Source organism: Protopterus annectens, chromosome 2.part2 (assembly GCF_019279795.1).
Source record: "Protopterus annectens isolate FY-2018-M chromosome 2.part2, PAN1.0, whole genome shotgun sequence".
NCBI classification, from domain to species: Eukaryota; Metazoa; Chordata; order Ceratodontiformes; family Protopteridae; genus Protopterus; species Protopterus annectens.
The window spans coordinates 48422403-48439791 of record NC_056730.1 but is presented as its reverse complement, the minus strand read 5'-3'; positions in this window follow the sequence as shown (position 1 = coordinate 48439791).

Below are 17389 nucleotides of genomic sequence, written 5' to 3'. Positions count from 1 at the left end.
CAGGATTTATGGTCAATAAAAAGCAATTGCACTTATGGAAACCACAGGTTCAGTATTTGGATCATCTTATTTTAAAAGGCTCTAGGAAAATTCTGCTGATACAAATTACTGCAATACAAACTGCACCATGTGTTACGACATTAAAACAACTAAGGGATTTTCTGGGACTAACAGATTATTGGCAACAATGGATCTCTAATTTTGCAGAAGTAGTGAAACCATTTTTAGCATTATTAAAAAAAAGACATTCCTAAGCCTCTGCCCTGGAAAGATCACCATGAGCAAGCTTTTGGTCATTTAAACTTTATTTTCAAACTCTCATGATATTGGGCTACCAGACTATTCAATGACATTGTTCTTATTCTGTTGTGAAAGAAATAAAGTGTCATTAGGGTTTTCAGCACAAAATAGAACTGACATTTTTAGACCTGTTGCTTATTTTAATACAAATATTGATCCTGAAGCAGCAACCCTCCCCAATGCCTTAGAATGCTAGCCAGGTCAGTTGGCTTGGTAGAAATGGTGGCCGCGCTAACTCTCAGGCATGAGACCTAATGGAACTTCCGCATTCAGTTGGAAGCATTGTTACTGAAAACTAAAACACACTATCTGTCAACTGCACATTTATCTAAATATGAGCTACGTTTTGTTAACCATCCTTCTTTACAGACTGTTAGATGTCTACCACCTAATCCTGCTTCTGTAATCCCTACAGCAAATGAAGGAGAACCCCATGACTATGTTTTGTAGTTTACTATGTGTTTCTTCCATGGTCTTATCTAAAAGACATTTCACTACCAAATCCCGATTTACTTATTTTTGTTAATGGAACCTGTGTTCAAACTGAAGGTGGAACTTTAGTAGCAGCCTTTTCTGAGGGTACCCAGGACAGTGTTTTACTGACAGGACAGCTAAATGGAAATGTGTCTGCTCAAATAGCCTGAAACTTGAAACTATTTCTAAAGTCTGTAAATTGGAAAAAGACAAGATATTGACATTTTTACACATTCACATTATGCATATGGGTTATCTCATAATTTTGGAACACTTTGGAGAAAAAGGGGATATTTAACCTCATCAGGTGCAGTTATAAAAATGCTGTTTTTGTTTGTAAAGTATCAAATGTATCATTTTTACCAAAGGAGGCTATGGTGGTAAATGTGCTGCACATAAAACTGATGAATCTTATATTTCATAGGGCAACTGTTTTGTTGACTTGACAGCCAGGCAAGCTACATTGTTGTATCCTGCTCAATCTAAATTTTTGCAGCAACTTTTTGAAACTAACACACTTGTTTCTTTACATAAATTGTTATCCTTTCAAAATCAAGCTAATGATTCTGAAAGAGTGATGTAGATCAGTGATGGTCGCAGCTATTCTCCAGGTTTACTGTGGTGCCACCCATATGGAAAGCATTTAGACCCTTGACATTTTCTAACTCAGTCGGATAAAGCTTACCACTTGCTTTTTTACTTTTGGAAAAATGCATTAGTAAAACAATTTTTGAATGATTGGTATGCCCCGCCCATTTTGGAATCATTCAGCACTGTGTAAATAGCTGTGCAATCACTTTAGAGTATAATGTATCAAAAAGGGTATCGGTGCCACACAGTCTTAAAAAAAACTTTGAGGACCATTTTGCAGTGTTGAGTGGGGCTTCATTAAATGCCCACAATCACAGAAATTCAAATGTGTTCTTATAATCAGAGATGTTTTTTTCTGGATGGAGACAAGCACAACCCCGTGCCAAGAATGATGATACAACAGTAACTGACAAGATGCTTTTTTGAACTGATAACTATATTTGGTGTACCTTGCTGTATCCCATCTGATCAGAGAACATATTTTACTAGACAAGTGATACAACAGATTAGTAAGATATTAAATATAAAAATGCAATACAATTCATTGTCCACACAGACTACATAAATCTGGCACTGCAGAAAGAAAAAGTCAAACAATCAAAGTAAGCTTATCAAAATTGTGTAAAGAAACTGGTTGCAAGTGGCAAGAAGCTTTGCATCTAGTTCTGTGAAGGAACTGGTTTTAAGTGGCAAGAAGCTCTGCATCTAGTTCTACTTACCATATAATATAAAGTGTAATGAGTACTACTAGGAAGTTATTCCTCCCCCATAAAATTCTATTGGGACAGCCCATGAGAATGCCTACTACTCCCTTCCCAAAAATTTGGAGTTACAAAATGTAGATGAATCTATTTTTCTGTGTTGCAGGTCTCTGTGTTCTGTTTTGCATCATCACCATAATACTGTTTTACAGGCCCAAGATAAGCCACTTGCGACTGTCATGACTTGCAACTAGGTGATATTGTATTTATTTGATCTATCTCAAGACAAAATGCCTTGTGCCCAAGATTGAAAGGACCCTACATGCTTTTGCCTATCACCAGTACTACCATCAGATGTGAAGGACTTCCTTCTTGAATTCATGTGTCTCACACCAAGAAGACCCTTCTAGTGACAAGTGTAGAACAGATGCCATCTGCATCATCCCTTGTAACACCTGTGAGTCAATTGAAAATCATACCAGATGAAAAACCAGGGGCACCATTGCATCTGGAACTGAAATGCAAATATTTTTCTACAACTCCATTATGGTTATCTGTGGAAGTAAAATCCAGTGATTCAATAATATCATTTTGTTCAGATGTAAAGCTTAGTGATTCTTGTTCATTTTCTTCAATATCAACAGCGTTTTCAAAATCAGAATTGGGAATAAATGATTTAAATACATCATATTTCATGAACAATGAATTTGGCAGTGCATCAAATGATCAATTATTACTTGTACAGTCGCAAACAACAATCATTTCTAAATGAAGCATGTTTGTAAATCAATTTTATATGGACTGCAAAAGACCAGTTTGCCACCAATCTTTGCAGTTTCTTGAGAGCCCTGCTCAGCTTGGATTATTACCGGAATGGTGATCAGGATTCTTGTTATCATTTTACTGCGATTATTCTTTACATCTTCAGCTGTAAGTCCATCATCTGGAAACATCGGAACTGTATGTACTGAGCATTGTTTTCTGAACACTTTCTTATCATAGATAAACATAATACAAAACAAAAACAGAAGTAGATGTTTGGTTAAAATCAAGTGAAGTGCTCTGGTCTGGCATCCTAAATTAAACATATTTTCTCTGCCTTATATGCTTATGCACAAACCCTGAATATTAGTGACTGCTGGGTATGTGCACATGTTCCTACTGCACATGATGTGGTATTCCATTAATTACAATACCAGTGGCTGATGCAGATATTGGACCAACATTTCAGACTACCTTTTTCTGAACAAAAACTGAAAAGGCAAACATAGCTCTACCCTGTTTTTAATAATTTTATTGCAGTTATCAATGACTATTAAAGGACATACTTAGTATGTAAAAATGAACCGCTTTTTATGGCATGCAGTACAAGTTATTTCACTCAGAAAATATATGATAGGGCTGAAGGTTTGGTATGACAGCATTGCACAAATTGTTTTATATTTGTGGAGATCGTATATCTCCGGTTAGCAACAAACTGGTGGATTTGTTGTTATATAGGCCATGCCATTCCAGCTCTAAGACATACAGAGACTTAGAATACTGAAAGAATTTGTAATCATTATTATAAGAGGGAAACAAAAGACTTCAAACCCAGTTGGCAAAAAATATGTTTTTAGAGTTAATCATCGTGCCGCACAAAAGAGTGCATTTAAAGAACTAGCATACAAGGATCTTAGTGATAGGAGCAGGAAATAAACCTGCCTATGGGGCAGTAAAATCCATCTAAGAATTGCATAAATTTTCTAAATTGCTAGAAATTTTAAGTAATGTTACTTTTGAATCAATAAATCAAATTATAATTCAAATGACTGCAATGCACAGTGTGGTGCTGCAAAACAAAATGTCAGATGACCTCATCCTCACTTCTAAGGGTGGTACATGCACAATCATCAAAACAGTGTTCTTTGTTCTTCCAGATAATGCAAATGTAATTTGCAGTCACCTAGAAATCATACAAAGGGTTGTTGAACTATCACATGCTAAAGAAGCAAACATTTCTCAGTGGGAATCAACTAACTTGGTTTCTGGCTAGGGAGGATGTATTTTGAAAATTATTCATGTTGACAGCTATTAGTATAATTCTTTTACAGGCCATTTTATTCCTGTATAAGGTGTTAATTGTAAAACATTTTTTAAAATCTAGATAATGCATCAAATTACAAAAATATAGAAGTTAAAATTACAGTAGAAACGTTGTCACTGGCCACATTAGTAAGAAGTTACAGTGAAGAAAATAATGCAGATAAAGTATTATAAGATTTTGCCGAATTGTATGATAATCTTTATGAGGGGAAATGTATAGCTACTTACATCAAGAAATAGACATATTTTCATAGCCAATAAAACTATTTTTGTAAATTGTTTATATAAACATTGTGTTTGGCAAGGACAGAAAGAAGCTGCATGTGAAGAACGTCTGTCAGAAAGTGAAAAAGTGGCTACCCCTCTGAAGACTTGTTGCCATTGTCCAGTCATAGAAATATGTTAATTAAGTGATGACTCATAATATCAGATGGAAGAATGTAAAGGTAGAAGTATAAGGGAAGGAAACATGTTTAAAGAACATTGTATTTTGAAACAGTTTTTCCTTCAAAATGGATTCCTTAAAGTTTTAATCTGCTTCTGGTTATTTATTTCCTGCCAACATAAAAATGCCAGCATGGACAGTGTAGAATTTTCTATTATGAAATTCAGAACATCTTCTTAATATGGAAAGATACAAACATAGAGCCAGGAGACCCTTATTTAGTAAAAATAATGCAAATGTGTTTATTTTTAGGTGGACAGTGGATGCAGCATAGCAGTTACTCTGTTGTTGCATTTATTGAAAAATAATATAAAAGAATTATGTTTCTCTACATTCAACGAGTTTTAAGTTTAACAGCAATACTATGCAAAACTAAAAAAAAGAAGTGATCGGAATTCAATCTGTAAATCATACTTACCCTCGAATTCACGATCCTTCTATGTAGGACTAGCTTAGTCCTGCACAGAAGCAGTCGTTTAGGAGCAGGACTGCAGTGCGCCATTCATATTAATGAAGGCGCGATGCCTGAGCTCCTAAATGGACATGGTGTACGAGTGCAGGGAGCATGTCTGAGAGCAGAGATCTCACAATATACATGCCCCTGCAATCAAGAAGAGTAGTGTAGGTGTTAGAATGAGTGAGACTGCTCATAGGTGTTCACATATCCCCAGCAACATCTCCCCAAGTGTACAAGAGCAATAGTTAAAACATTTAAATATAAAGCATTTTTTATGAAACAGATCAAATTTAACAGTAGGTGCGCAGGTGTGCCCATCGCTTAGCTATGATTATTGCAGCTTAAATGGCACAAGAGGATAAAAAGCAAGATATATGCAAATGAAGCAGTATAGCAATAGTGTACTGGGCAAAGAATTCACCTTATGAGCAGTCATTCCCGGTTCGAGTCCCACTCCAATACAATCCATTTTCCATGTCAAATCACTTTATGATCAATTTATTTTGTTGCATAACCTACATCATAACACATTTGTGAACTGGAGTACTGCATTAAATGCAGATGTGGGGTTTCATTGTCATAATGTTGCAAAGTCCACAGATAATCACAAGTGCCCCATACAGTATATGTACACAGGAATCAAGGATACAAATGGAAGGTAAAATGCTTAATGAATGATAAACTATACAGTTGCCAAATCCACCACCTGCCCAAGAACCATTAGACATTACTGTCTAAATTAGTGCAGTGGTAAGCGGGTGTAAGCACTAGTAAGCAAGAGTAAGCATAGTTACGCAGTAGTAAGCAGGAGTAAGCATATTTAAGCAGTAATAAGCGGGTTTAAGCCTGCTTGCATGGGGGTAAGCAATGTGCACACAGGTTAAGCAATATTGAAGCTAACACTCTGTAAGCATATTTAACTGGAAGATGGTAATGTAGAGTTGCAATCACTTAATAGTACTGTTGTAGTAAGCACTGTTACCCACACTGTGCTACATAAATAAATTGTGTAGGAATGTCTGTATATGACTGTTGTAAACCCAAGAGGTCAAATAGTACAAATGAGAGATACTTAGACATAAAACACTGAAAAGATGGACAACAAAATCCAAATAGCACACTCAACTGCAATGTGAACTATTGTATTATTTGCACACACAGCCATGGTTTGAATCCTGGGAGTGGTAGTAGGCTGTATGCAGAATCATACCCCACAAGTGTACAGAAATGTCAAGAATGTCCAGTAAATCAGCCCATAGATGCTACCTGTCACCCTGTCCCTCTGGCAAACCAGTGGGATGATCCCAGATGTTTAGGCAGCAAGCAAGACATACAACTGATTGTCAGACATCTCTAACAACAAACCTGTCATTCTAGCAACACCCAAAATGTTATGATAGTAAGTAGCCACGTATGTCCCATCTCCACCCCCATGTTGTCAGGCTGTGACCAGAGTGTGCACAGTAACAGAGTGAGATGTATGTGCATAATACTAATGTGGAAACTGGTAATTTGTGTGGCAACATGCAGGTAGTGCTAACAAACATTGCTCCCACAGGTCTGTGAGATATGAAAACTGTGCCTATAAGTAAAAGATTGATATCCTGTACTGGTACTGTTTACTTTGGTATTGTATGGCATTGTTAGTGTTGCAGTTGCTCAGAATAATAAGGTATTACTCATCACTGTCATCCACACTGTACTACATAATACAACTGTCTAGGAAATCCTGGATAAGAGTGTTGTTATTACAAGGTCAGAATGTAAAACCACAGGAGAATTATAGACAGAAATCAGACGAGATACACAGCAATACCTATACAGCACATTCAACTGTGATGGACAGTGTCTTATTTTTAGCAGACACAGCCATGGCTCAAATCCTGGGAGTGGTAGTAGGCTGTATGCAGAATCATACCCCACAAGTGTACAGAAATATCCAAAATGTCCAGTTATTTGGCCCATATTTGCTGGCTGTTATCCTGCCCACTGCCATATCAGTGTGCCAATTTCTGACATTTAGGCAGCATGTCATGCCACATAACTGCCTGTCAGACCTGTACATATTTGGAAAATGTCAACTAAAACAAACCTGTCATTGTACAAGTCACTAAAGGGTTAAGAGGGCAATAGTGGAAATATGTCCCGGTTCACCTGCATGTGGTGAAGACATGCCTAGAGTGTGTGCAAAAAGAGATGGACAGGTATGTGCATAACGTCAACCTGGAATTTGGGAGTATGTGTAGAAACAGTTAGGTAGTGTTAACAAACAATACCTCCACAGGTATACCAGGTAAAAGGTGCATACTGCAGGTAAAACCAGTTCATGTATATAGTTGTCAACAGTCATACCACTGCCCAAACTAAGGCAATAGGGTAGTGTACTAATACTTGTAAGGTACAGATCACAGCACTGACTAGGAACGTAATGCAAACTACAATAATATACTAGTTGTTAAATAACATCTTTCTCCCCACACCATATCTGCAACAATAATCTAAATACACAACTCAATTGGTATGTGCTGACTTAACACTACTGTTGGGATATATGTCCTATTGTTTGATAATTATTTAAATCTGTTTCTATGCATGTGCTATGTTGAAATACTCCCACATTGGTGGCATGCTGCCATCAATGTACCTGCATGCTGTTGTAATGACCACTGTGGTCCCATATATGCATGTGTTCTGTTTGCTATGCAACTGTTCCATAATGGGAATATCTATGCATGCTGCTATACCTAATACTGCAATGTGTTGATTATTACTAACCCACATATGTTGATAAAATGTAAACACCATAGCACATTTGGGAAGGTCGGTCCCGGCGGACCCACCTGTCCCACCTAAGCTGCCTGTGGCACTGGGCACCAGCATGTCTGGGGCCCAACCTGGGACCTCCTCGTCTGTTGGTCCTGCACCACCTGTGGGTGGAACTGCCTCAGGGGGTGGGGCTTGGCCACCCAGGAGCAGGTGCAGACAGGAACCTGTCACCCATCACCAGGTCCGGGTTGTGGTGCATAGTGATCTCCGCAAGGAGGTCAGAAACCTGCTATGCCAGTTTGAGGGCCATGTGTCGCAATTAGTGGGTTGACCTAGCTCAGTGGTGACTGCCCATGGGTGGGGACCTCAGTCCCACTGCTTCCACTAGGGAGCTCATGAGCTTCTGATTTCTCAACACCCCTCCACATCAAGGTGTTTACCCCCACTTGTATCATATACTGCCCCTGTATGCATCTTGTTTGACTTGTCTGTTAACCTACCCAACCCATATCCCCAAATATATCTACTATCCCTCCCCAACATCCCACTCTCTCCTAAAAAAAAGGCAATCTGTTCCCCAAAAAATATCTCGCCCCATACATAGCAATCCATTTTGCACACGTGTAAACTGGACACATGTAATCTGGTCTAATTGGCTTAACAACATATTATTGTTGTCCTCACCCTTCTCTCAGGGGTATGAGTGTCCAAATCTATCTCCAATTCAGTGTATATGCACAGCTGATGCTGTAGAAGAAATGGGCAGCTATGAACCTTCCCTTCACCCTTCCTGCACATCCCTAGCTATTTTCCGTACTGTCTTTCCCTCTTTGTGCTCCTTTTTCACCACTTTCTTATCAACCCTGTTTCATTTCTTTTAAAGACATTAGTGCGGGGGTAAGTGGGAATAAGCGCTTTTAAGCAGCAGTGAGTGGGTTTAACCTTATTTGCATGGGGGTAAGCAATACCTACACAGGTTAAGCAATTGAGAAGCTAAATCAGTGGAAGAAACTGTAACTGGAAGGTAGCAGTGCTTACCTCCACGCATACCCATGCAAACCCACTTACAACTGCTTAAAATTGTAATCACTCTGTAAACAATGGCCATTGTTCTGCCCAGCAACAAAATAAACATCCTCTGCAGGGCTTAAACCCAGGGCCCTGCACACCATAGCCAAAGTGATTTACCACTATGCCATGTCAGATATATTGAACCCTGATGTTTTCACAAACATATCATCCAGCACAATCATTCAACAGTGCAGGAAATGTATTTAAACATGTAGATGTATGTGTGTGTGTGTGTGTGTGTGTGTGTGTGTGTGTGTGTGTGTGTGTGTGTGTGTATATATATTTATATCTAAATAGATATATACATATCTATCTATATATGTATAAATATCTAGAAATATATATATATATATATATATATATATATATATATATGCATACATCTATAGATATATATATGTCTACATATATATATATATATATATATATATATCTACATATGTATATACAGATATATATCTATAGACACCATCCACAACAGACCTCATTCCCACAACAGGTATGTGAAGCATATATGCATGTAATTGACTGCAGTACTTGGTCCATAATACTGGGGTAGATGATGTGGAATGATATATATGTGCCATCAGGTGTTGTTGTTGTAATGATGTCCTGCTGAGCAACTGCTATGGACAATAGAGTCTGGCCATGTGTGTAGTGGGCCATACCCATTAACTGTGCACAGCAGCACCGACTGACAAGATGCAAGCCAACATAGTGTGTGTTGTGTAATGGAAAGGATGTATATTACTGTGGCCAATAGCTGGTGGTGGATGTAATGCCATAATGATGGACACGTGGGTTCCAGAGCCCACCACTTGCAGGACACTCAGGTTAACATGTATTGTAGCATGCTGAAATGCCATAGGTATGTAATAGGCTTACCTGCAATCTGGCCCTATATATATACCCCCTTAATGTTAGGCTATGCCCATATGTGGCACCTATCTGTGTTGTAGCAAGGCAGAACAGTGCAGCTGTGCAGGAAGGAGAGTTAGAGATTGTGGACCTGATGTCTGAATGTACCCCATATATAGGTATGTATATGTGTGTGTGTGTGTGTGTGTGTGTGTGTGCGTGCGTATATACATATATATATATATATACACACATATATATATCTATATATCTATCTGTATATGTATATGTATATATATATATATATATATATATATATATATATATATATATATATTAGCTGTATCCGGCCACGCTGTGGCTCAGTCTGGTTAAATGGAAAAGAAAGAAAAGAGAAAGCGCACATTTCTAATATGTTTAATTTCACAATGCTTGTGGGTATACAATATTTTTTGTTTCATTGTCTGTGCAGATATAGAGATTGTCTGGTTTGCCGACTCTAGAACACGCAACATATAATTGTCCATGTGAGAAGCAATCCGTGTGTAGAGCTAAACCGCACAATTCTAAAGATTGGCCCTGAGCTTTGTTAATAGTGATTGCAAACGCCAATCGAATTGGGAATTGCAATCTCTTAAATTGAAATGGCATATCCGTTGGAATCATAGGAATGCGAGGAATGAGGACATCTTCACCTTTGAAAAGTCCTGTCAAGATTGTTGCTTCTACCATGTTGCTCATTAACTTTTTTTAATGCAAGCCACGTGCCGTTGCTAAGCTTTGGCTGGTTGATATTTTGTAACGTGATAATCGGCACGCCGATTTTCAATTGCAGTACGTGCGGTGGCATCCCTGGCAGATTGAGTGAATTCAAAAATTCTGTTGGATAATTAACCGCTTCATCTGCTTCCACAACAGTGTCAAAGGACTTGTATGTGACTGCCTCACTTTGAATGTTAGACTGAATAATATTGTTAAGTTCATAGATGTCTTTGTTCTTGGCCGCAAGAATAGCTCTTTTAGTCAGCCAATCGTGATTCTTATAATTGGTTTGACTATTGGGAAATACTTTTTCAACCAATTCTTCTTTTGACGTCACTAAATTGCAGAAGTTATGAGGTAATGAAATTCGTCCTGAGGTCAGATCAACCGGCACCTTTCTGTTCCCAATTTCCAGCAATTGATGTGAGAATATCTCAGCTGATCGATCGTTTTGCAGCAGGACATGCATATTTGTAGTTAATTTTAACGTCGTTACGTGTCGCCACAAAGTAGAGTATTTCAGGCAAGCATTTACATCTATATAATAGTAGGTATATAAAAACATGCGCGTATTCGAATGCAACGTGTGACATCTATATAATAGTAGGTATATAAAATCACGCACATATTCGAATGCAACATTGTGTGAAAATTTCAAAGCAATCGGTGAAGAACTTTCGGAGATTTAAGATTTTGAACAAACGAACATTTACATTTTTATTTATATAGATATATATGAGTATGTCTATATATATATATATATATATATATATATATATATATATATATATATATATATATATATATATATACAAACTCACACACACACACACACGTATATGTATGTAAATACATGTCCCATATATTACCACCACAGTGCTGCATGCTATGTGTGAGGGAACAGCACACATATCAGTGCACACAGATTATATAGCTGCAACATGGATGGGTATGTCACATGTGAACCCCTTGTTGGGACCACATTGCCCTTGTTTGTGAAGTAGGGAATGGGAACACAAGGAAGGATAATAGGTATATTTGTGGAGGTGATTCGGGTTGGTAGATATAGAGGGCAGCCTACAGGGGTGGTATATGATGCATGTGGTGAGTAAACACACAGAGTGTGTGGTCTGCGATGTTGAAGCCTCATGAGCCCCCATATGGAAACAATGGGAACAAGGCCCCCACCAATTGCTAATCATAACAGCAGTCCACGGCCCTGAAGGTGCCTAGCCTGGAGGCTGAGAAGGAAGACCATGTGAACTCTATGATTGTGTACTGGGAGCTTCAAGGTGCTTTAGTACATCTCACAAGTGTCTGTCAAGTCCTCTATGAAACAGACACTGGACCTGACTTTGGGTGACAGGATCCTGTCTGTGTGTGGCCCCAGAGGGGGCCCAACATCTCCTGAGGTGGTTCCACCTAAAGGTAGTGCTGGACTAGTAGATGAGGAGGCCCCAGTGTGGTTCCTACATGTGATGAGGCCTGGTAACATGGCCAGATGAGGTGGGAGAGGTGGTTCTGCTGGCAACTATTCACTAAACATGCTATTGTGTCACTGTTATAGAACATATGTGGGTAGTTATAGTCCACACAATCCCGAAACATGTCCAACAGCATGCATATATATCCCCAATAACATAGAATGATAGATGTGCAGCAATCACATAGCAAGCATACAACATGCATATATGGAACCATAGTGCCCCTGACAATGGCATGCAGGTGAAATAGTCTGTAACAGGCCAGCAATTATAGTGTCCACACAGGGAACATGGCTACAAACACATAGCACAAAGTGTGGTACAATGCAATATATGTCCCAATGGTAGGTAAGCTGTTGCCATACCTATTGAGTTGTGTGAACAGTTTGTTGTCACTGATATGGTGGTGGGTGACAGATATGTGTATTAAGAACTATGGTAACCTTGCTGTATGAGTTGCTCAGACCTGTTTCCATCTTTATGTCTTTCAGGCAAGATGTCCCATGGCCATTTACCTGGGTATTCAGCTGTGGAAAATGAGGTTGTCTTGATCTACCTAATCCAGCACTATCCAGTTCTGTTCAGCAGGGTTGGCCATGAGCAGCAGGAGTGGACCACCCTGTGGAACAATCTAGTCCACAGGGTCAATGATGTTGGCCTGTATAACCACAATTATAAACAGGTCCGGCATCATTGTTCTGACAAGCTTCACAATGCCCGTCGGTGTGCTGCTGCAGTCCGGGGGGATCACCTTGCAAGGGTGGGGGTGATGCCATCCATCACCTGACACGTTTTGAGGAGCTCCTCATCAGCCTCATCCGCACACCCAACAACTGGCAGAAACCATTGTGGAGGTGGGTGCTACCCACACACCAGCCGAGGAGTGTGCAGGTAAGGCCACAGGGCACATCAGTAAACCACTGTTGCATAAGCATCCACATCTGTACAGGTAGATCATGCATATGTGAGATATCATATATATAGTCTGTTGCTGCGTTATAGTAATAAACAGATGTCCATAAGCAGTTGTATTGTGGACTTGTACTGTTGATGTACTGTAATTCTGCACTCACCCTGTAGCAATGCCACAGCTGTGGCTACTGACATCACATCTCTCACACTCTTATGTAGGACCCTCTGGTATACCACCAAAGCAGCAGCCTGTAGCTGGTGAGTATGGTTTATGTTCATGCTTGCCAATACACCGGGCATGTAATGGCTATGGTATATTCCATGCACACATCTAACACACCTACCCATAATGCATGCTGTACATGTTCATGTATTGTTGCAGTTGAATGCACTGCATCACAGTGGTGACCATGATGGGGTATCTGAATGGTATGTCAGACACCTGCAAGATAACTAACATCCTGTCATTGTGAAATGTGTCCAAAGGGATGAACATAATGGTGGTATACATGGCCTACAGTAGGAACATGTGTGAAAGATCACCCTTATACAGTGCAACAGCAGTGTATATACCAGTATTACAATGGCAACTGTTACAGATCTACACTATGGCATAACATAATACTGTGGTCCACATTATTAGCTGGGACTAGGCTGTTACACATGGTGTTCAGTGTGTGGGACACTGCAAACTGACACACATTTATAGGCCATACTTTTCAAGCATCTGAAAAAAGGCTGAAGGTGGGGATGGTGTGTCAGCGTGACACACCAGTGCACTGCAGCAGGGATTCTAAGGATGCTAAGAATGGCTGTATTTGCACACAGTTAGGTTCAGGAACATTTGCAGATGTAACCCTACTCCCACAGCAATAGTGACGGCACTGTGTGAACACCAAAGGATGTGCACATGAGTAGACCTTGCAATCATGCAGAGTTGGGGGACATGTGTAGGGCAGACTGACCATATACTGGCAAATGCAGATGGCCCATGCTAGTATACCCCTGCCAGGAATAGTGGCTGCTGCAGTACAACTAGCAATAGGTGCAACAAACCATCATGATAAGGGTGTTGCACACATATGTACCCATGGAGTGTATGCATCGTGGTCAGCATCTGCACACCTAACACATTTCATAGACACTGCATGTGAATGTACAGGACATATGTCACATAGGCTCAAGTACTGTTAATATATGCAGTGATGTGGTCCCATGGCAGATCAGGGAAGAGTGCATCATATCAATAAGGCTGTGTACACTCCACATAGCCATGGTACGGTCTGACAGTTGTCAGTGTAATAGTATTAGATTGGTCATACATGCACCACTGATGTTGAGATTTGTAAACCAGACATTAAGCATTCACAAATGACATCTGTCCACATATCATCCCAGGTATGTGTCGCTGAAACACATAGGGGCTTTGAGCATTAGAGCAGACATAACTGACACAGTAATATACATTCAGCAATGGTTTGTACACCTGTGAGGTTTGGTGCACAGTATATAGCAGGGTGCAGAACAGGTGTACAGCAATACTGTGTACATGGGGTTGGCAGAGTGGCTTACTGGCTAAGGTGTTTGCCTTACAAACACAAGGTGCAGGGCTTGAATCTCACAAGGGATTATTGGATAGGCTTAAAATGGCTCACAAGGGCAGTTAGCTTAGTACTAAACTATGAACCTATGAGTGCAGTGTTTTCCAGGGAAGGGGCATCACCTAGTAAGACAGCCCATGCATCACACACATGTATACTGTTGCTAGCATGGATTGACTATAGCTGCACTGCATGCTGTTGAGTACTATATGTTATGCATATTGACAGATGGGTAATGGGGGGACTTTGTGTACCATCTTTGTGCAACCTTACCTGTATGCGTGTGTGTGAGGGTAGGGGATTATTTTGTCTGTAAGTACAATCTGGTGGAGTGGAGGCAGGGTTGATGCATGTAGGATGTGTGTGTGTGCATGTGTGTTTGTGTAGGTGCCCATGTATGCACATGTGTGATGGTGGGGTTGTTTGGCAGTACTTCCCTTTGGGATCATGCAGTACATGGGCATGGACTGACACATGAGACACCAGTAACACTTGTCTGATATGTAATCACCAGACAGCTGTTAGTATAATAAGGTCTGTAACATGGGACATGCATTGGGAGGGAAAGTAGACACCAGGTATACCCTTAATATTGCAATCAGCAGAGAGGTGAATGACTACCCAAGTATGCAGCACTACAGATGCACTGGGGAATTATTAGACAACACCAGGATACAAATGACAAACACAGACACATACAATTGCCATGTCTGGGATTAGAAGTCCTATTACCCAGTTATAGGACATGTCACAGAAATTACTTGACTATGCCTTCCCCAATGGTGTATTTCAAGGTGAATGGCATCAACAGGCTTTCCAAAGAAGGACAATGGAGGTCGAAGGTGTATTTCACTGGGAATGTCATCAGCAGGCTTGCAAAAGAAGGCAATGGAGGTTGCATTGACTGTGAATGGCCTCAAAAGCATTGCTTCCTGTGCAGGCAAACAAACCTCCACACTTGCCATGTCTGGGAATGGAACCTCTGCTCATTACACAAACACACAGTTGCCACATCTGGGATTAAAACTCCTGCCTAATTAGTTTATCATACTACAGCATTATGCTGTTAGATGACACACCACAGAGATTATTGGACAACATTTTCAACAAAGGTGTATTTGGCATTTCAATTGTAGTCAGTGTGAATAGCCTAAAAGCATTGATCAGTCATGTTGTACAGTTAGCACTAGCACCACAGAGTCTATAATGCTGAGGGATTCCAGAGGCTAATTTCTATGGTGTGTAGCCATTTGGCTGTGTGCTGGGTGGGACAGGCCTCATGATGGAAGGCTCTTTGACACTGTCACTCGTATGCACTAACATTTGCAACTGTCAGATATGGATGGTCCTTCTGTATTGAATGTGTGGATCCATTCCAGGTAGATTGTACTCCAGTGCAGACTTTTGTGCTCTACACCTACAGCTAGCAAACGGTTTCTTCAGGATATTACAGTGGTGGCAGAGTATCCCATACTTGCACATCCATCGACGTGACAGTACGGCCTTATCTTGCTGTGGCAATACCTCACAGCTGTACAGATTCACACAGGTTACCCAGAGGCAGGGGTCATAAGTCAGGACATTACCTCTATTGTGGTTTATGGGCAAGTTTGTAGCCACCCATTTTTGTGTTTGCAGCCAGGTATAGTATGTGCACATGGCTGTGTTTCAGACTTCACACATTCCATGCTGCCTATGCTCCCACCACCCTCTATTATTCTATTCTCTTCCATACATTATGCAAACATTCTCTGATACTTTCCCTATAGTTATCACCTCATCACAGCAGTGTATTGGTGTTGGTTCACAGTCCATGCAGTGGGACATGGTGGACATGTTACTGTGGTTTGTCCACATGGCCTTGCATATGGGTTCTGTGGACTGTGTTATGTTGTTATTTGGGAGTCCATGACATATCATACATTGGTAGTATGGGTGAGATGCAGGCCTTTGGCAGAGGACTGTAGGCCATTTGGTAGTGATGCAGGCCAGGTGTAGCAGGCCGTTGCATTCTGTCAGTCCTACAGTACCAGAGTGCCATACAGTATATTCTCCTGGGGTAACAGGGAAGGTGTGCTAGGTTTTCATGCCAATACATTCTGTCAGTACTGATCAGGTGGTGTGGATGCTGGCAGGGTGCTGCTTACAGCTAGGGACACACCTGCATGGGACACCTGCACTGCTGCTGCATTCTTTCACTATTGCCATACACAGGTGGGGGTCATATTGTACCCATTCCCAACAGCAGGGTTAAGACCGGAGAGGTACCTGTGGGTGGTGGTTGGGTGAGCTGGGTGCATGTGTGCTATGGACACTACTTGCATCTGACTCACAAATATGCATGGGGCATTCCACTTATGCTGGCTTGTGCAGGGACATCAGCTGTTTCTCAATACATCATTCCTATGACCTTTGTGATTTGCGAGTGTTTGGCCAGACATCATCGTATTCCCTACTACAAGCCCAGATAATGTGCTGCACACCTGTTTGTACAATACCAAGGGTGTGTCCATTTCACAGTTACACATTATACACTGTCTGTATGGTGAACTTTCCCCTGTGTACTGCTTGTATATCTGGCCAAACAGTAATGCCATGTCCATCTTTCATCTTTCAGATGGTGACACATATTACCTCCATATATTTACAATGGCTTACTGCTAGAATGTGTTATACTGGGGAGCATTGTGTTTGGCACTGCAGTTGTGAGGACTTGGCCCTATCTTCGGCAGTACTGGGCAATGGCCACCAGGTCAAACCTCACCACGCATGCATACTGACCCACTCTCACACAATATGAAACATACACCAACCTAACGCATGCATACCTGCATATTGTACAAATGCTACAATCTATCCTGCTACCTTGGCCACCTCAGGTA